Source organism: Dermacentor silvarum, chromosome 4 (genome assembly GCF_013339745.2).
Source record: "Dermacentor silvarum isolate Dsil-2018 chromosome 4, BIME_Dsil_1.4, whole genome shotgun sequence".
Taxonomy (NCBI): Eukaryota; Metazoa; Arthropoda; class Arachnida; order Ixodida; family Ixodidae; genus Dermacentor; species Dermacentor silvarum.
The window spans coordinates 168,624,387-168,645,836 of record NC_051157.2 but is presented as its reverse complement, the minus strand read 5'-3'; the positions used below and the strand labels follow the sequence as shown (position 1 = coordinate 168,645,836).

Below are 21,450 nucleotides of genomic sequence, written 5' to 3'. Positions count from 1 at the left end.
CAAGTTTTGCGTTTGCTTTATATCCCTCTACAGGCACCACCCAATGCTCTCTTTATTCTCGCGGGCGTTTTATGGTGTCAGGATGGCCGAGTGGTCTAAGGCGCCAGACTCAAGGGAAACCTTACCCAACGATGCGGGTTGCATGATGCTTCTCATCCACGTATGTAGGCGTGGGTTCGAATACCACTTGTGACACACATTTTGCGTTTTTATATCCATCTACAGGCACCACCCAATGTTCTCTTTATTCTCGCGGGCGTTTTATCGTGTCAGGATGGCCGAGTGGTCTAAGGCGCCAGACTCAAGGGAAACCTTACCCAACGATGCGGGTTGCATGAGGCTTCTCATCCACGTATGTGGGCGTGGGTTCGAATACCACTTGTGACACACGTTTTGCGTTTTTTATATCCCTCTACAGGCACCACCCAATGCTCTCTTTATTCTCGCGGGCGTTTTATCGTGTCAGGATGGCCGTTTGGTCTAAGGCGCCAGACTCAAGGGAAACCTTACCCAACGATGCGGGTTGCATGAGGCCTCTCATCTACGTATGTGGGCGTGGGTTCGAATACCACTTGTGACACACGTTTTGCGTTTTTTATATCCCTCTACACGCAGCACCCAATGCTCTCTTTCTTCTCGCGGGCGTTTCACCGGGTCAGGATGGCCGAGCGGTCATTCTGCTTCCGGCCACCGAGCTGAACGGTCGTAGAATCATGGCCTCTCCAGGGCTAGCGACAGTGGTCACTTTTGGCCGCGGTAACAGGACGAACGACGAAGAGAAGGACTACCCGTTTATTTTGCCGCAACTGCCTAAAGGACGGGTGGCGATCAATACCGTGTTTTTGCACAGAGATGTGCTTGCCAGACCCTACAAAGTCGAGGATTTTAGGGACGCCCTGCTGCCGACGGGCTTGCTGCCGGAGGTGCTGTGCATAGGGGCGTACCAGATCAACCACGTGTGGGCGGTGACCCTTAAGGATTCGACCACCACGAAACGGATGGTGGCCCTCAAGGAACTTTAAGTGAAAGGACGACGGTGCGTCATCGTCGACCCACAGGACCAGCAGGTGAAGCTTCGGCTTCAATGGATGCTGTACGGCGTTGCCGACGAGGACGTCCGGACGGCGTTCGCGGCCTTCGGCAACGTGGACGAGGTAAGCCAGGAGAGGTGGCGTGTCCAAGGTATGGGGGACAAGACCTCTACCACACGGACCGTGCTCCTCAAGCTGAAGAGCGGCGTGAAGGTGGAGGACCTTCCACATCAGGTCCGCGTCGGCGGAGAGCTCGCTTTGGTCGTCGTTCCCGGTCGGCCCATGAGGTGCTTGCGCTGCCAGGGTACTGGGCACGTCTGGCGAGAGTGTAAGGGGCCACGATGCTCCCGCTGCAGACGTTTCGGGCACGTCGAAGCCTTCTGCGTGAAGACCTACGCTACAGCAACAGGCCCAGCAGTGAGTGAAGTGGCAGCCGAACAACCGATGGATGTAGTCGACGCTGAAGACGCCGCTAAGGGAGCCGGAGACCAAGTGCCGCCAGCACAGACAAGCACCGTGACAGTGCCGGAGGGCGCTGAAGCCAAGGTGGTCGAAGCTGCTGAGCAAGTGACCGGGCCGGCACGGGTCGACACGGAAGCTGTCCTTGCAACGGAAAGTGCTGGTGAAGGTGAAAGTGATGACGACCAATCAGAAATGCAACAGAGCGGGGCGGCTAACGACGGGGACCGGGCTGCTAGTCTCGGTGCCACCTTCAAGCGCCCCCGAGATGACGCCGGAGACAAGGACAATGCCGCATCCAGCACCGGGGACGGGCCACCGGCGAAAGCGCCTCTTGGGAGGCGTTCCGGTTTCAAACCCAAACCGAATGTTCCGCCCGAGAGAAGGCCTGGGGACAAAACGCAGCAGACCACCAACAACGCCGGGAAGCCGGGCGGCTCCGGAGGCGGCTAGCCGAGGGCTAGTCGTGAAAGGTAAGCACCATGCTCCGGGCCTACTTCATTCTTTAGTACAGCATGGCACCTGACCCGTCTCTCAGTATTGCCACACTAAACGTGCGAGGCTTGGCGGCTAGCCGTAGGCAAAGTCAAGTCCTACGGTTGGTCACTGACTACGACATAGAGGTTTTAGCTGTCCAGGAGACCAAGGTAGATGGGGAGGAAGAGACCGGGAGCATGGTGCGGCGTTTCACCACTAGATATTATGCAGTCGTGAGCCACGCGGTAGGGACGTCCGCTCGATGTGTCCTGTTTGTTAAGAAGTTACGAGACGTGGTTGTTCAAAGTGTGTTTTCATGTCAGTCGGAAAGGATTGTTATTTGCGATTTTGTTTTTTGTGAAGTTGAATTCCGAGTTATATGCATATATGCGCGAAATGGTGTAGAAGAACGTGCATTATTTTTTTCGAATCTTTTTCAGTATATTGTTACAAGCATTAGGAAAAGGGGTTTATTTAGGCGTGCTAGAGCAGGAACAGCAGGCTACGAACAGCAGGAATGGCCGCTGCACAGTCGTCGTCCTTCTCTTCTTTTCTCCTTTTGATCCGCACGCCCCTTTTAAGCACTTGGACGCAACATACCTCTCCTCGCAGACAAAGCCCACTGGGCGAGTCATTTGGCTTGTCGTGGCGTGCATGATTTCAACCTGGCGACATGCGCGACTTGTGTCCGAGCAGAGCGTCGACCAGTGTTCGTGAGGCGCGCGAGAGTGTAGTTCACGTCGCTGATCTTCTCGATGACAACATACGGTCCCTCGTAGTTTGCCAGCAGCTTTTGGCACAAGCCGCGCTTCCTTGTGGGAGTCCAAAGCCAAACGAGATCACCAGGGTGATATGTAACAGGCCGATGTCGTGCATCGTAGCGTGCTTTGGAGTTTGCTTGCGATGCCACAGTCCGAAGACGCGCAAGTCGCCGAGCCTCTTCAGCGAGGCATAGCGTATCTGCGACCGCAGGATTGTCGTCGTGGTAAAAAGGGAGGACAGTGTCGAGCGTATATCGGGGTGGGCGAGCATACAGAAGGAAGAAGGGGCTGTAACCGGTTGTCTCATGTTTGGCGGTGTTGTATGCGTAAGTAATAAACGGTAGAACTTTATCCCAATTCTTATGATCGGACGCAACATACATGGAAAGCATATTCGTGATCGTTCGATTAGTGCGCTCAGTGAGGCCGTTCGTTTGCGGATGATACGGCGTCGAGTGCCTGAGGTGCGAGTCACATAAATGTAGAAGCTCTTCCACGATGTCCGCTGTGAATTGACGTCCCCGGTCGCTTATAATAACACAAGGTGGTCCATGTCGCAGAACAATAACGTGAAGTAAGAAGAGCGATACTTCGGTGGCAGTGGCTGATGGTATAGCCGCCGTCTCGCAGTAGCACGTTAAATAGTCGGCGCAGACAATTATCCAGCGGTTCCCCTTGGACGACTGAGGAAAAGGTCCTAACAGGTCAATTCCAACTTGCTGAAAGGGCAAGCTTGGAGGCGGCACAGGTTGAAGGAGACCAGATGGGGCAGTGGTTGGATGTTTCCGACGTTGGCACTGTATGCAGCTGGCGACATACAACTCAACCGAATGTCGCATCCGGGGCCAGTAAAAACGTTCTTGAATGCGATGAAGGGTGCGCACAGTGCCTAGGTGACCGGAGGTAGGGTCATCGTGCATAGACCGAAGGATTGCTGGCCGGAGACGCTCCGGCACCACTAGAAGGAAGCGTGCCCCCGTGCTTGAGTAGTTCCTTTTGTACAGGAGCCCGTCAAGTACACAGTAGCTGCTTGTTGCAGTAGAACGGGCTGAAGTGAAGAGTGGCTCCAATTTGATGTCTGTCCGTTGCTCTGCTTTGAAAGCATCGATATCAGGAAAAGCGGGTGTCACAGAGGCAACGACATGATCAAAATCGTCTGCGTCGCAGCCCTTCGTGGTAAGCGGCATACGGGAAAGGCAGTCTGCGTCAGCATGTTTTCGGCCACTCTTGTAGGACACAGTGAAGTTATATTCCTGCAACCTCAAAGCCCAACGCGCAAGGCGACCACAAGGGTCGCGAAGGTTCACGAGCCAGCACAGGGAATGGTGGTCTGTGACGACTAGGAATGGGCGTCCGTACAAGTAAGAGCGAAATCGCTGAACAGCAAAGATTACAGCGAGGCATTCTTGCTCTGTCACTGAGTAATTGCGTTCAGGTTTGCTTAATGAGCGGCTTGCATAAGCAATCACGTGCTGACGGTCGTCATAGCGTTGGACCAAGACGGCACCCAGACCAACACCACTAGCATCTGTGTGGATTTCTGTCGGCGCAGTTGGATTGAAGTGGCAAAGGATAGGGTGGGAGGTCAGCAGGAACTTCAACTCACGAAATGCAGAATCGCACTCGGGTGTCCACTCAAACCGTGCATCATTATGTAGCAGATTTGTCAGAGGATAGGCGACGTCAGCAAAACCAGGAATAAATCGGCGAAAGTAAAAGCGAAGGCCCAGAAAACTACGAAGTTGCTTCACTGACTGCCATGCACTGAATGCCTCAACAGCTGCCGTCTTGAGGGGATCAGGCGGGATACCGTCTTTGTCAACAAGATGGCCCAGCACAAGGGTTTGACGGTCACCAAAGTTGCATTTCTTGGAGTTCAGAACCAGACCAGCGTTCTTTATGCAGTCAAAGCCAATATCCAGGGGGGGTATTGTGCTCATTGAATGTGCGCCCGAATATAACAACGTCGTCAAGATAGCACATACAGATGTTCCACTTTAACCCACGCAGAATGGTGTCCATGAACCTTTCAAAGGTTGCTGGAGCGTTGCACAACCCAAATGGCATCACATTGAATTCGAAAATCCATCCAGAGTTATGAAGGCTGTTTTCTCCTTGTCTGCCGGGTGCATCGGGATTTGCCAATATCCTGAGCGTAGGTCCACTGAAGAAAAATAAGAGGCCGAATGAAGGCAATCAATTGCATCATCAATCCGGGGCAGCGGATAGACATCCTTCTTAGTCACGGCGTTTAATCTTCGATAATCGACGCAAAATCTCCAGTTACCGTCTTTCTTTCTGACGAGTATGACCGGAGCTGCCCAAGGACTCGAGGACTCTTGTATGATCCCATTTTCCATCATGTCACTCACTTGTTCCCCGATTATCTTGCGCTCGTTAGGCGAGACGCGATAAGGCTTTTGCCTGATCGGGCGCGCAGATCCCGTATCGATAGTATGGCGTGTTCGAGACTGGGGAATCGAGAACGCTTTGCCCGGCTGCGCAAAGTCAAACACTGACAGATGCTTAGAAAGCGTATCCACCAAAGTATGGCGCTCACATGTGCTGAGCGACTTGTTTATCATAGACAGAAGCTTTTTGTCCGAGACGTGGCGAAGGTCAGCAGGTTCACACGGTGGCTCTGTTAGTACGGCTATGGACTAAGACGTGTATTTAGTAAAGTAGGCAAGTTTCAAGCCGTTTGGAAGCGAGACGGGTTCTGCCGAGCATTTGGTCGTCCACAAGCCAGCACGCCCGTTGCCGATGGATACCACACAATGAGGGACAAAAACGTTCTTCTTCACACAATTTAGATGCATTGGCTCTACGGAGGCATCGAAACTGTCTGGAACATCACCGCGACATACAACCGGCACGCACACAGAGGTAGACGCAGGCACAACAGTATCTGCGGATACACAAAGTTCACCTTGACAGCAAGTCTCCTCTAAGAGCCCGGACGAAACACGGCCATCGACGAAAACTTCCCCCGTGCGACAATCGACGGTCGCACCACACTGTCGCAAAAAGTCGATGCCCAAAATCACTTCGTGCGTCGATCGTGGAATAACTACAAATTCCGTCGCGAAAACTCCACCAGCCAAGGATACTTCAGCAGTGCACACACAAACAGGACGCAACGACTCGCCGCTCACTCCACAAAACGTTGCAGCCTGGTCCCACCGAAATACAACTTTGCGCCCCAACCGATCGTTAAAACTGAAACTCATTACGGATACAGTTGCTCCGGTATCCACTAAAGCCATTACAGAAACACCATTAACGAGTACATGCACTTTGTTCTTAATCATAGCAACTGCAGGGGGCATTTCTGTCGATAGCACGTGTCGAGCGACCTCACCCCCATCGGCCGCGCTAGCTAGTTTTCCGGTTGCGAAGACGAGGTGGAGCGGTGCACTGGCGATGGAGATTGACGTAAACGAGGTGCACGAGAGGAAAGTGGTGGCGTCAAGCTCCTGTCAGATGCCGGCGAGCGGCTCCGAAAGCTTCTCGGCCAGTAATCGTTCCCGGGAGGAGCGCCAGCTGACCAAGAGGTGGTGTACGGCCGTTGAGTTGCTCTCACAGGAAGTGTGGTCCTGGTTGAAAACCTGGATCGATCACTCCACGTTGTTGGGCGACGATTGCAGAACCTCGCTATGTGCCCCGCGACACCGCATTGGAAACACACCGGCAGAGGCAGCACATTTTGATGTTCCTCCATGTAGTCACGCATGTTGCTGTCGATTGCATAGCCAGCAGGTGGGTCACATTCATCATGGCTAGGCATCGGCTGCCGGGAGACGTGCGTGCGGCGAGGGCGTTGGTCGTAGTCATGATCGTGATAGCTCATGGTCCCTCTCGTTTGTGGGGTAGACCTATACTCAATGGTCGCTGCGTGAGCCGTCGGTTGCGAAGCGGTCGAAACGGCCGTGTTGCTCATCTCGTGTGGTGAGTACGCACCAGTGATGCCGGGTGTGCGACGGTAAATCTCTTCGCGATGGAGCAACTCTTCGCGAACAATCTGCCGTATTGTTGATGGAAGGTCAACACACGAGCTCGGCTCTACACTTGCCACCGTTGTGACATTAGCCAGACGACCAAACTTCGGTATTATTCGTCGCATCTTCAGCGTCTCAAAGGTCCTGCAGTGGCGAATGACGTCCGACACGGTATCCAAGCTTTCTTTGCCGATCACAAAATTGTAGACGTCTTCGGCTACTCCTTTCAACAAATGTCCAACTTTGTCATCTTCAGACATTTGAGAGTTGACTATCTTACACAGTTTTAACACTTCTTCAATATAAGTTGTACAGGTTTCGCCGGGAACCTGAGCTCTTTGCGAAAGCGTCTGTTCAGCGCGTTTCTTTTTTGCACTAGAGTCTCCAAAACACGCTCTGAGTTCCTCGACGAAAAGCTCCCATGAAGTGAGCGTATCTTCGTGATTCTCATACCAGACGAGCGCTGTGTCGGTAAGGGAAAACACAACATTGGACAACTGTGCGGTCGAGTTCCAACCCTTAGACCGGCTCACCCTTCGGTAGTTCGTGAGCCACTCGTCGACATCTTCTCCGGCTTTTCCTCCGAAAGTCAGTGGCACCCGATAGTATTGACACGGAACGCCAGGTGCTGGCCTTGAAACTGCGTCAGAGCCGTCGGGAATCTGGCAGGCGTATTCAGGCATGTCAGGTGAAGGTGGCGGAAGTCCGGCAAGTCGACGGCTTCGGCGAAGTTGTATCAGCGTAGGCTCCGTGGTTACGAGGTGTACCCAGCACCGTCCACCAATTTGTTACAAGCACGGGGAAAAGGGGTTTATTTAGGCGTGCTAGAGCAGGAACAGCAGGCTACGAACAGCAGGAATGGCCGCTGCACAGCCGTCGTCCTTCTTTTCTGCTTTTGATCTCCACGTCCCATTTAAGCACTTGGACGCAACAATATTAGCAGTGAAAAGTGCATGCTTTTGTTGGGGGATTTCAACTGTGTTTTGAGTGCTCGGGATAGATCCAATAATGCTGATACCCGCGATAAAAGCAGTCATATATTGTCTAGGCTGATAAGCGAAAGTGAACTAGACGATGTATGTGAGTGTCTGGAGGGGGAGCGGGAAGTGATGTATGCGCGATTTCAAGGCAGTAGCCATGCGCGGTTAGACCGCTTATACATGTCACAGGACATGATTCCCAAGTGCCACAGTTATTCTGTTGCACCTGTGTCGTTCTCTGATCACTGCTTGGTGATGTGTACCATAGGAATGAAGAAGAAGAGTCAATCTTTCAACTGGGACCAATGGAAAATGAATGCCTTACTACTAATAGGCACGCCATTTTAAACGCAGTTCATGAGGCCGTCATGGAAGTAAGCGATGAATGTACTGAAACAATAGCAGAGAAATGGGAATGGTTCAAAAAGAAGGTAAAAATGAAAGCAATAGAAAGATCGAGCTGCTTAAAGTTTGAGAGGGAAATGAAAGAACGAGACTTACGAAAGATACTTAATCAGCTGATGGCGCTAGAATGCTTAGAGCCAGGGGCGTATAAGCAAGATATGCGAACCATCAAAGAAAAAATCGAACAGTAGGACAAAGAACGCTATCAAGGTGCGATTGTGCGCGCAAGAGCAAACGCACTAGTAGCGGGGGAGACGCCCACCAAAAGGGCGCTTGGACTTGAAAAAGCTCATGGTCGACGTAATCATGTCGATAAGGTCTCGTGGAATGGCACACTCGTCGACGATAATAAGAGCATAGGCCGAGCGTTTTTAGAGTATTACCAGTCACTGTTTGCATATCAAGAAGCCAATGTAGACGAGTTCAAAAGGGTCTTTCTCTGTCGCATGCCGCGATTGAGTGACGACACGAAGGACCGATTAGACGGGACGATAAGAGAACACGAAGTCGAAAAAGCGATAAATGATTTGAACAATGGCAAATCACCAGGACCTGACGGTCTGAGCGCGTGTTTTTATAAAGCCTTCAAGAAAGGACTGTCGCCCCTGCTAACAGACCTGTTTAACGCAGCGTACGTGAACAAAGCTTTGCCGCCTTCATTTGGTAAAGCGCATACCATCTTGATACCTAAGAGTGACAAAGCGGAGAAACTTAGGCTCGTGACATCTTATAGGCCGATATCTTTAACCAACGTCGACTATAAGATTTTCATGAAGGTTTTGGCAGCCAGACTTCAAAGCGTCATCAAAGAAATAGTCGCAGACCACCAAACGTGTGGGATCAGAGGGAGGTCAATTTTTTCTAATATTCAGACGATGCGCTGCGTGCTCGAGTGCTGTGACATCACTTACGATGGTGTCGCAGTACTCCAGCTTGACCTAGAGAAAGCATTTGACTTTGTGTCTCATGATATCTTGTTTGCCATTCTGTATCACGTTAATGTAGGCGCCATCATCACTCATCATCATCAGTCGCATTGGCGTATCAGAACTGCACAACACGCTTAATTGTGAATAAATCACTGGGGGCCCCCATTAACGTCATGCGTTCTGTGCGTCAAGGCTGACCCCCTCAGTCCTCTTTTGTTTGCAGTTTACATAGAAACGATGTGTTTGGCGATAATTGAGAATGATCAAATACGCGGTTATAGCTTAGCATCCACAGAAGTCAAGCTCCTAGCATATGCCGATGATATCGCCGTGTGTTGTACAAACAGAGAAAGCATAACGGAAACAATACGCGTGGTGAAACAGTTTTGTGATGTAACGGGCAGTAAAGTGAACTGGGGTAAGTCCCTCGGTTTGTGGCACGGAAAGTGGTCCTCGGCCCCGGACAAATTTGCGAATGTGAGCTGGGTGAAAACCCCTACCAAGTATCTCGGTGTTCCCTTGGACAGCTACAAACAGAGCGAGGAATACTGGACGAACCAAATAAAAGATACAAGAGAAAAAGCAGACACGTGGAAAGGCATAAACCTGTCCATTTTCGCAAGAGTAACTGTATGTAATTTGTTTTTCGTTACGAAGTTGTGGTACGTCATGCAGACGTTGTTTTGTTCAAGGGTAAATGTGCAAAGGTTGCACAGAGTGTGCGCCGTTTTTATCTGGGACTCTAACTGGGAAAGATGTAGCCGAACAAATCTGTTCAGGCGGGTGAAGGAAGGGGGCCTAGGCTTGGCGCATCTTTTTGTACGACAGCTGGTCAATAGATTTTTGTTTTTTAGAGATGTGCGTAATCCATTTCTCCGAACGGTATTACAGCTCAGGTTAAGAGCCGCTTTGCCAGCACTGATTGTTAGTACCAATAGTATGCCAGGAACGATTCGCGGCTATCTTAAAGAAGTAGTCGATAGTGTGCGCTTTCCTTCAGTGCGTTTTTCTTTCGATTATTTATCCGGCGTGAAAAGAAAGACATTATATAAAGATGTATGCGATATTGTATTTCCAGTGCCATTGTACAGAGCGATATACAGTGGAGGACCAGGACAGGATGTCCTTAAACGGGTGAAAAGAATGGAGGTGCCTACTGGGGTAAAAACATTCTTTTTTAAGCTACACGCAGGAACACTGTCTGTGAAAACATTCATGGAAGAACGTGGCTTCCTTGTACCATGGGGCTCACACTGCTTGATTGGCAAGCAACCTGAAATGGTAGATCATGTGTTCTTGCATTGCTGGGAAGGTGTCAACTTCTGGAACGTCCTAAAACGGACAATCAAGAAGGAGTTTCCGTTGAATCCGCATGGGATTAGGTACCTAGCGATAAAGAATGAGGACGGAGATCCATACGACTTAATAATGCTCCATGGCCTCCACTGTTTATGGCGGGCACGGATGGCTGGGTATCATTGCGACCCAGACGCTAGGCCTGCTCGTATTTATTTTCGAAACACTATGTCTCGCTTCATTGAAATAACGAAAACACAAGATTGTGTTCCCGATTGGCTGTCGAGGCTACAACCTCTGACAGCATTAAAAGAGTTTTAGTTCGACAACGCCAGCCCATGTTGGACTGCTGGCTTTCATGTTTTTCAATATGTTTTGTAGTTATTTTTGTGATATTGTTCTATAGTGTGTGCTCTGTACATTGTCAAAGACCGGCAATAAATAAAAAAAGGATGGCTGAGCGGGTCTAAGGCTGGACTCAAGGGAAACCGTACCCAACGATGCGGGCTGCATGAGTATTCTGGTCCACGTATGTGGTCGTGGGCTCGAATCCCACTTCTGACACAAGTTCTGCGTTTTTTTATATATCCCTCTACACGCAGCACCCAATTCTCTCTTTCTTCTCGCGGGCGTTTCACCGTGTCAGGATGGCCAAGCGGCATTCTGCTTCCGGCTGCCGAGCTTAACGGATCGCGGAATCATGGCCTCCAGTGGAGCGGCTAATGCGGCTGTCAGCCGCAGCAACAGGCTTTTGACTGAGGATAATAAGGGCTACCAGATTATTTTGCCACGACTACCAACAGGACGCATCGTATCGATTACGGTGTTTTTCCATGGCGACGCTCGTGTTCGCCCATTCCGTGTAGAAGATTTTCGGGACGCGCTTCAAGCTGTTGGTATGATCTCGGGTGTTGTCGCCCTTGGAGCGTACCAAATCAACCATGTGTGGGCGGTGACGATGAACACAGGCGAAAGCTTCCAAAAAGCTGGCTGCGCTAAAAGAGATGCAAGTGAAGGGGCGTCGCTGCCTGGTCATCGACCCGAAGAAAGAACAGGTGAAGCTGCGTCTGCACTGGCTTCTGCATGGAGTGGAACACGAGGACGTGAAGACGGCACTGGCTTCCTTCGGCAACGTGACCGAGGTGACCCGCGAGCGCTGGCGAGTGGATGGTGTCTCCGACAAGGGCTCGACGACTCGAGCAGTGCTACTGCAGCTGAAGACTGGGATGAAGGTCGACGACTTGCCCCACCAGATCCGCGTCGCCGGGGAACTCGCACTTGTGGTCGCCCCGGGTCGGCCTATGCAGTGTCTGCGCTGTAAGGGTTCTGGCCACGTTAGACGAGAATGTAAGGTTCCTCGTTGCTCCCGGTGCAGGCTTTTCGGCCACGTCGACGCGGACTGTGTACCCTCTTACGCTGCAGCCGCGGGTTCGGCGGAGAGCGAGCCCTTGACATCAGAACACATGATGGACGTCATCGAGGTGGAGGACGCGGCCAAGGGAGCCGGAAGTGGCAACGCGGCGGCAGAAGCGAGCGGGATGACCACCCCGACGAACAGAGGACGGGATGATGTCCCTCCCACGGAGGAGCCAGCAGCAACTCTCGGGAGCGTGACGGAGAGCCCGGCAGAAAACGAGAGCCCCCAGCAGGCTACTGACGCTATGCAGGCAGCGGAAGACAGCACGACCCCCCCCCCCCCCAAAGCCCGCGTCGAAGGCGTCTCGGCATCGGTCAAGAGGTCCCTGCAGCAGGACGAGAAAGTGGACGGAAAGGCCGGCGGTGACTCGGAGGCTCCGCCTGCTAAGACGTTGTCCGGAAGGCGCTCGACCATCAAGCCTAAGCCGAACCTGGAGGCCGACCCCAGACGAACTCGACTGGCGGCCACCGGATGGCCACGGAGGCGTCTAGCGGACTGCTAGAGCCCTCCGTGGCCACCATGCTCCGGGCCTTCTCCCCTCCTTTTTGTATCAGTAATGGCTTCCAACCCGTCGCTTAGCCTCGGCACGCTAAACGTTCGAGGTCTGGCCGCCAAAAGGAAACGGAGTCAGGTGTATCGACTTATTGTGGACCAAGACCTCGACGTTTTAGGCGTGCAAGAAACCAAGGTAGACGGCGAGGAGCAGACCGGGAGCATGGTGCAACGGTTCACCTAATGTACTATACGGTTGTGAGCCACGCCTTAGGGACGCCGGCTGGGTGTGTATTCTTCGTGAAGAAGCTCCCAGGGCTTGTCATAGAGAGTTACTTTTCATGTACTTCGGGCAGACTAGTCGTTTGTGACTTCAGCTATTGTGATGTCCAATGGCGCGTGCTGTGCGTTTATGCGCCTAATACGGTGGAAGAGAGGGCAAATTTCTTTGGTAACCTAAGGCAACACTTCTCAGCAAACAAATTAATAGCCTGCTTGGGTGATTTCAAGTGCGTATTGAATTCCCTGGATAGGTCTACGCGACGCGTTGTTCATGACAAAAGCAGTGACATCCTGGCGCAGATTATAAGCGAACTTGAACTAGAAGACATCGCTGAGTGTTTTCGTGGTGACCGATACGTGAGGTACATTCACTTTCAGGGTGCAAGTCACGCACGATTGGACCGTGTGTAGATATCATACGATTTAGTAGATAAATGCCAGAGTTACGCAGTGACTGCAATATCGTTTTCTGGCCACTGCCTGGTAAAATGCAGGGTGGGTCATAAGAAAGAGCGAAAGGAATTTGTCTGGGAATTGTGGAAAATGAACGCTCAGCTTCTACGTGATGACACGTTTAACGAATTGGTAGCGACTGCTCTGAATAGTTTTGGAACAGACAGTTCTAACAAGTTTGGCGAGGAATGGGAGTTGCTGAAGCAAAGTATTAAAATGAAGGCTATCGAAAGGAGTAGTGTACTGCGATATGAAGAAAAGGCAAGAGAACGGGCTTTAAAAACACTTTTGAAAAAATTTGCGACGCTCGAATGCATGCAACCGGGTGCTTATCAAGAAGATATGCGCTCTGTTAAGAAAAAAACTCGAGGCGTTCGACGAAGAGCGCTATCGGGGTGCGCTCGTGCGCGCGAGAGCAGAAAGACTAGCGTGCGGGGAAATGCCTACGAAAAGAGCGCTGGGACTAGAAAAAAAGCACTCCTGACGCAAGCAGGTTGAGGCCATCGATGATGATTAGTGGGGTTTAATGGCGCAAGGGCCAGATATGGCCAAAGAGCGCCATACACATGGTAATGAGTTTCCGATGAGTTGTTTATTAAATAGAGGAATGTGCTGTGAATGGTGTATGTTAAGTGGCTGTAAATAGGCCTAAAAACAGTCGCTGTAACTTGCGTAAAATATATAACTATTAAAATGATGACAGTGACTAGAGATGTGGGAAATGACCATGGATGGTTTGTTCTGAGGTAAAAACGTGTACGTGAAAGTAGCACTGGTGCCTCAACAGGACCCTTGAACGCAAGGCCTGAGAAGCACGTGCTCTATAATATTGCTGTCGCAGCAGCAGCCTCTGGAGAGAGGATGTGCTACGAATGTTGGGGGCTGATGACTCGCAATGTACCGGCATCTTCAAGGAACTTTAAAACTAACCTGTAGTCAAAGAACGGTTCTGTGCCCAGAAACATTGCTGGGTGTAGAGGTATGTATTGTTTGTATGCTAAGGGAAAATATTTCTTTGAGTCTCTAATTCCTTGCACTCTATTAAGACATGGATTACAGTTAGCGTGTCGCCACATTTGCTACAGGAAGGGGGTTCATTACCAGTCAACAGGTGCGAGTGCGTGCCATACGTATGACCAATTCGGAGGCGGCAAAGGATGACTTCGGTTTGTCGTGTTTTCGTAGTGGGTGGCCAATTCCCTAGTTGTGGTTTAATGGCGTGAAGTTTATTTATTCTTTCCTCGTCCCATAAGTGCTGCCAATATCTCCTAAGGCTTTTGCGCAGGAAGTGCTTCATATCTATTGCAGGAACAGCTATAGAGGAAGTGTTCCCCTTCCTTACAAGGGAAACGGCAGTTTCATCTGCAAGCATGTTGCCCTCAATACCTCTGTGGCCGGGTACCCAGCATATAGCGACACGTTGGTTAGACGTATATGCTGTGCACAGCACTGAATAGAGCTCACTGAGCACAGGGTTTTTGTGTTTACGAGGAGACATTAATGCCTTTACTACGCTTAATGAGTCGGTGAATATAACTGATTTTTGAAGCTTTGTTTTCATTATATACTTCCCTGCACACAATAGGGCATGAGCCTCAGCCGTAAATATGCTTGTTTCTGGATGCATTTCACCGGATTCAGAAAAGCATGGACCGATTGCCGCATAGGACACGCCAACATGTGACTTTGATGCGTCAGTAAAGAATTCCGGGCAAGAGTATTTCGATTGAAGTTCACGAAAGTGCATCCGGATATGTACTTCCGGAGCATGCTTCGAGACATCAACAAACGATGTGTCAATTTCTATAAGTTGCCATTGCCACGGCGGTAACGGCTTTGCCGGAGCCATTACATGGTGTTGAAACAGTGGGACACCGCTTTCTTCGCTGAGTTTCCTCACCCGCAGTGAGAAGGGTTGCATTGCGGTAGGTCGGTTGTGGAAAAGTGTGGCACACGTAGTGTCATTTATAATGGAGTAACAAGGATGTCGGCAGTCCGAGTTTACTTTCAGGAAGTACATAAAGCTTGAGTAGGACCTTTGAAGGTTTAAGGGCCACTCATTTGATTCCACATAAAGACTTTGCACAGGGCTTGTTCTGAAGGCTCCGGTTGCCAAGCGGAAGCCTAAATGATGAACAGGATCGATCATCTTTAAGGCACTGGGGGCGGCGGACTGATAGACTATCGCACCGTAGTCTATGCGTGAACGAATGAGGCTTTTGTATAAGTTCAACAAACACTTTCTGTCACTGCCCCATGTGGTGTGCGACAATATTTTAAGAATGTTTATTGCTTTTAAGCATTTGGCTTTAAGGTACTTTATGTGGGGAATGAAAGTCAGTTTAGAGTCTAGAATTGTGCCTAAAAATTTGTATTCTGTGTTTACTGGTATGAGCTGTCCGTGTAGTTGCAGTTCAGGGTCTGCTACGAGCCCTCTCTTTCGTGTGAATAGAACACACGAACTTTTATTTGGGTTTACTTTAAAGCCATTTTCTGTGGCCCATTTAGAGACTTTGTTCAGGGCAACTTGAACCTGTCGTTGGCACACTGCAAGGTTACAGGATTTATAGCCTATCTGTACGTCGTCGACGTACACGGAATAAGATATGGCTGAAGGCAATGATGTGCGAAGTGAGTTCATCTTGACTATGAAGAGCGTACAGCTGAGAACGCCTCCCTGAGGTACCCCAGTTTCCTGTATGAATGAACGGGACAACGCATTACCTATTTTGACCCGGAAAGTGCGATTCTGCAAGTAGCTCTCTATAACGTTTAGCATGTTCCCGCGGATGCCCATTGCCGACAGGTCTCGCAGGACTCCGTAACGCCACGCCGTGTCATACGCCTTCTCCATATCTAGAAAAACAGATAAGAAGAACTGTTTATGTATGAAAGCATCCCGAATGTTTGTTTCGATGCGCACGAGATGGTCGGTTGTAGACCGGCCCTCTCTGAAACCGCATTGGTAAGGGTCAAGTAGTCTGTTAGATTCCAGGAAATGTAGAAGACGCCGATTAATCATTTTTTCAAATAACTTGCATAGACAACTAGTGAGCGCAATTGGGCGATAACTTGTCACAGAGGATGGGTCCTTGCCCTGTTTTAAGACCGGGATTACAATGGCTTCTTTCCATGTAGATGGGAGATGTCCTGCAGCCCATATAGCATTGTACAGTGCAAGCAGTGTCATTTGAGTGTCTTCGTGAAAGTGTTTAATCATGTCGTACATGATTCTGTCAGGTCCGGGTGCAGAGCTGAGGCAAGCAGTCAGGGAGGCTTTCAGCTCGGCGATACAGAAGGGGAGGTTATAAGGTTCGTCATGTCTACATCTGCGGTTTATTACGTTGAGTTCTGCTATATCTTTATATTTTAAGAATGCCTCGGAATAGTGAACTGAACTGGATACACGCTCGAAGTGCTTGCCAAGAGCGTCAGCTTGGTCTTTTAATGTATTCCCTTGGTCATTGACCAGGGGTAATGGCTGGGTTTGCTGGCCATTAAGTCTTTTCAACCCATTCCAGACTTTCGCTTCCTGCGTGTAACAGTTTATGTTTGAGAGAAACCTCTCCCAGCTTGCCCTCTTAGCCTGTCTGCGCATCCGCCTTCCCTGTGACTTGACGTGCTTGAACGCAACGAGATTTTCAGCAGTTGGAAATCGGCGCAATATGCTCCATGCTTTGTTTTGTTTCTTTCGCGCTTCCTTGCAGTCGTCGTTCCACCAGGGAACCCGTCTTTTAGATGAGCTGCCCTTTGTCTGAGGAATGCATTTCTCTGCTGCGTCTACAATAAAAGCAGTAAAATACGCTACGGCGTCGTCTATGTTAAAATCACTGATAAAATCCGATGATATGCAGGTTGACTCTTTAAAACACAACCAATCTGCTGCTGATAGTTTCCATCTAGGAGGATGCGGAGGACCATTTTCTTGTTTTACCAAGTTTAATGTCGCAGGGAAGTGGTCACTTCCAAAAAGATTGTTTATGACACTCCACTGCAGGTGGAGGAAGAGAGTCGGAGAGCCAATAGCTAAATCTATTGAGGAATATGAATTGTAATGTATGTTGTAGTATGTTGGCTCTTTCTTATTGAATAGGCAAGCACCGGACGTCACTAGAAAGTTTTCTATTAGTCGACCTCTCGAGTCACACTGGGAGTCTCCCCACAGAGTGTTGTGCGCATTGAAATCGCCAACGACCACGTAAGGTTCAGGGAGCTGATTCATTAGGCTGTGAAGTTCTGTCTTGCTAAGGTGGTAATCCGGTGGTATGTAAATGGAACAGACAGTAACCAATTTGTTGCAAATAATTGCTCGTACTGATACTGCCTCGAGGGGCGTCTGAAGGACTAAGTGCCGACAAGCTACTGACTTATCAACAATTATTGCAACGCCGCCAGATGGGGCGTTAGCATTATCACGATCTTTGCGGAAGATGGCATATTGCCGCAGGAAATTTGTTTGCGTTGGCTTTAAATATGTCTCCTGTACACACAGCACCTTTGGATTGTATTTGTGTAGAAGCTCTTTAACGTCATCGAGGTTGTGCATAAGACCTCTCACGTTCCAGTGTAATATTTGTGTATCCATATTGTTTGTGTTCTTGTGCTGTGTGTCAAGAGGAGTCAAGTGGCTTACAGAGCCTTTCCAGGCCCCGTAATCCGTGGTTTGTCTTTCTTGGAGCGGTCGCGAGATTCCCGCCGCTCACAAGGCGCTGAGTGCACCGGCTGGCTTGCAGTTGTGTCCATCGACTCCTGGGAGCCGCTGGACTTCCGCTCATTCGAGCGGAGAGTTTTCGGGGTAGGCCTTGCCTCAAAAAGCAGGGCCTTGGAGGCCACCAACCCAGAGGTCGACGGGCCTTCCTTAAGAGATGGCGCAGCAGCGATGGCTGCTGTCGCCTGGGGGGCTGGTGGCACCGGCGCGGCCACACTCCTTGTGGACCGGGCCGATGCCGGAGTCTGCTGCGACGTTGCCCCCTTGCGCGTCGCATCAGCATACCCCGTGGTATGGAAAAAAGAAACACGTTTCCGCGCTTCCTGAAACGAGATGTTCTCCTTGATTTTCAGTGTGATTATGTCTTTTTCTTTTTTCCATGTGGGGCAAGTTCGAGAGTATGCTGCGTGTCCACCGTCACAGTTGGGACAGTGGAGCATGCCACTGCAGTTGTCGGATGCGTGTTCGTGTTCGCCACATTTCGCACAGGTCAGTCGGCCTCGGCAGTTTTGCGAACCATGGCCATATCGTTGACATTTGAAACATCTTCGGGGATTTGGGATGTAAGGCCGGACTCGAATTCTGGTATATCCTGTTTCTAGGGTTTCCGGTAGCTCACTCGACGCAAAGGTGAGGATCAGATGTTTAGTTGGAATATCCTGGTTGTCCCGCTTGATCTTTATTCTTTGCACTTGGATCACGTTGTGTTCTTTCCAGCCCTCCAGGAGCTCTTCCTCACTTAGGCTTAAGAGATCTTCATCAGAGATAACTCCTTTACTTGTGTTCATTGATCGATGCGGGCTAACAGTGATTGGCACATTACGGAATGCTACCAGATTTGAAAGTTTGCCGTGCTGTTGAGTGTCGCGAACCTCCAGAAGAAGGTCACCACTGCTCAATTTCGTCACTTTGTAGCCAGCACCTAGTGTGTCGGTGAGACATTTGGCCACAGTGAAAGGTGAAATGGTTCTTACTGTCTTTTCAGGGTCTTGAGTGTGTATCACATGGAAGCGGGGGAACGTTTCTTTGCGCTGGCTGAATAGTTGAAAAGTTTCTGCGGTGCGTCCTCTTTTAAAAAGAGGACGATCATGAAGTGGGGGGAATGACATCTTAGCCATAAAGGACTGATTCGATTTCGGCAGCTAGGCCAGCCGCCCACCACCGAGCCCAACATGGGGACGCTGCGAGACCCGGAGGAAACGCAGACGCCAGCTGTACGTAGCTACTATAACCTAATATAGAATACCCAAGGTTGGATAAAATACACCAGGTTAACCCTTGCTGCCTGGGAAAATTGGAAGTAAGTGGAAGAGAGAAGAAGACAGGAAAGATTGAAAGTGAGAGAGAAAGACGAAGGTTGGAGGGAGAGAGATACAGGAAAAGGCAACTACCGATTTCCCCCGGGTGGGTCATTCCGGGGGTGCCGTCTACGTGAAGCCGAGGCCAAAGGGGTGTGTTGCCTCGGCTGAGGGGCCTTAAAGGTCCAAACACTCAGCGTCGGCTCAACCCCCAGGATCCCCTTTTCCCCGGACACGGCTAAGCCGCGCACGGTTAGACGCGGGAGGGTCCAACCCTCGTGTGCTCGGGTACGTGGTGGCGCAACTCACCAAACGCCTGCTTGCGCAGACGCCCCTGCGGGGAAGGCCATCGAACACGACGGGGTGGTAGTAACCGATAACAATAACATAGGGAGAGCTTTTTTCGACCATTTTCAAAAGCTTTTCGCATTCAGGTAAGTTATTGTGCAAGGTTTCAAACACTTATTTTTGGAGCAAATGCCGAACTGTCCAGTGAAGTTAAAGAGCCGTAGCGGCCAATAACAGAACTTGAAGTGATGAAGGCTATCGAAGACCTGAACCCTGGTAAGTCACAAGGTCCAGACGGCCTTTGTGCCGCTTGGTACAAAACATTCAAAGACCACCTAGGCCCTAGACTAACCACAGTTTTCAATGAAGAATACGAACTGAAAATGCTTCCACCATCCTTTGGCCAGTCCCATACAGTACTAATACCGAAAACTGAAGAGACCGAAAAGCTCAAGCAACTTTGATCCTACAGACCCATAGCGCTGACCAACTGCGACTACAAGATATTGATGAAGGTACTAGCACGTCGGGTGCAGTCAGTTATTAAGGAAGTAGTCGGCCCGCGCCAGACGTGCGGCATCCGCGGTAGAACCATCTTGACTAACATTCATACGATGAAGTGTGTGCTTGAGTGTTGTGACGCCATGCACGATGCAGTAGCGATCCTCCAGCTGGACTTGGAGAAAGCGTTTGATTGCGTTTCGCATGAGATTTTGCTTACCCTCCTTGAACATGTAATTTTGGCCGCATAATCACTGAGGGGGTGACCATGGCGTACCGGAGCTGCTATACGAGACTTATAATTAATCAGACGTTGGGGGGCCCCCATTAATGTGAAGCGCTCCGTTCGCCAAGGTTGTCCACTCAGCCCACTCTTGTTTTGTGTTTACATAGAAACGCTATGTCAGGCCATAATCCAAAATGATACTTCTCGCGGGCGTTTCACCCTGTCAGGATGGCCGAGCGGTTTAAGGCGCCAGACTCAAGGGAAACCGTACCCAACGATGCGGGTTGCATGAGGATTCTGGTCCACGTATGTGAGCGTGGGCTCGAATCCCACTTCTGACACAAGTTCTGCGTTTTTTTATATCCCTCTACACGTGACCCTCGATGCTCTCTTCTCGCGGCCGTTCCGCCCTGTCAGGATGGCCGAGCGGTCTAAGGCGCCAGGCTCAATGGAAACCTTACCCAGCGATGGGGCTTGCATGAGGCTTCTGGTCCACGTGCGTTTCGCCGTGTCAGGATGACCAATAATAAAGGAAAAAAGAAGTGTCAGGATGGCCGAGATTCTGCTTCCGGCCGCCACAGCGTACGGACGCGGAATGTCGGCTCCCGCAAGGGCGGTTTTTCGGCCCCAAATGGCCGCGGTACCAGGTTTACGGATGCTGCCACACAGGAGTACTAGATTATTTTGCCGCAATTGCCGAAAGGTACGACCGTCGCTAATACCGTGTTTTTACACGGTGATGTCAAGGCCAGGCCATATCGCGTAGAACATTTTCGAGACGCGTTTGCTCGTCTGCAGCTGATGCCGGAAGTGTTGACTTTAGGAGCCTATCAATTGAACCACGTGTGGGCTATCACCTTCAAGGATGAAAATGGAAAGCAGAAGCGGCTGTCTACGGAAGCGTTAAGCGTAAAGGGTGAGCGATGTCTGGCCATTGACCCACGCAACCAAGATGTACGCATGAAGCTCTTCTGGCTGTTGCACACCACACCTGACGAGGACGTTCGAGCGGCGCTGGCACCCTTCGGAACCGTGACCGAGATGTCAAGGGAAAAATGGCGTGTTACCAGATGCACCGACAAAGGCTCGCACACAAGGCTGGTGTCCTTATGTTTGAAAGCCGGCTTTACCATAGAAGATCTACCGCATCAGCTTCGTGTCGGCGAGGACAATGCACTTGTGATAGTGCCTGGCAGAGCACCGCTCTGCCTCCGGTGTCACGGCAATGGAGACATACGGCGCGAGTTCCGCGTTCCCCGTTGCGGGATCTGTCGTCGCTTCGGCCACGAAGATACCCAGTGCGTGCGAAGTTACGCAAACGCGACAGGGTTCGGCAAGAGCGACGTGATAAACGAGCATCTGATGGACCAAGCTGACGCCGAGGACACTGCTCGGGAGGGCGGGGATCCACTGAAATGTGACGAGGTGCTAGACGCTACGAGCAATGAC

The 21,450-nt window shown here is 50.6% G+C and overlaps 1 non-coding gene across 1 annotated transcript; it reads left to right on the top strand.

Moving 5' to 3' along the window:
* The first annotated feature begins 20,223 nt into the window (after window positions 1-20,223).
* Window positions 20,224-20,342, top strand: Trnal-caa (transfer RNA leucine (anticodon CAA)). Its single transcript has 2 exons — window positions 20,224-20,261; window positions 20,297-20,342. It is a non-coding gene; the product is annotated as a tRNA-Leu (tRNA).
* The last annotated feature ends 1,108 nt before the right edge of the window (window positions 20,343-21,450 follow it).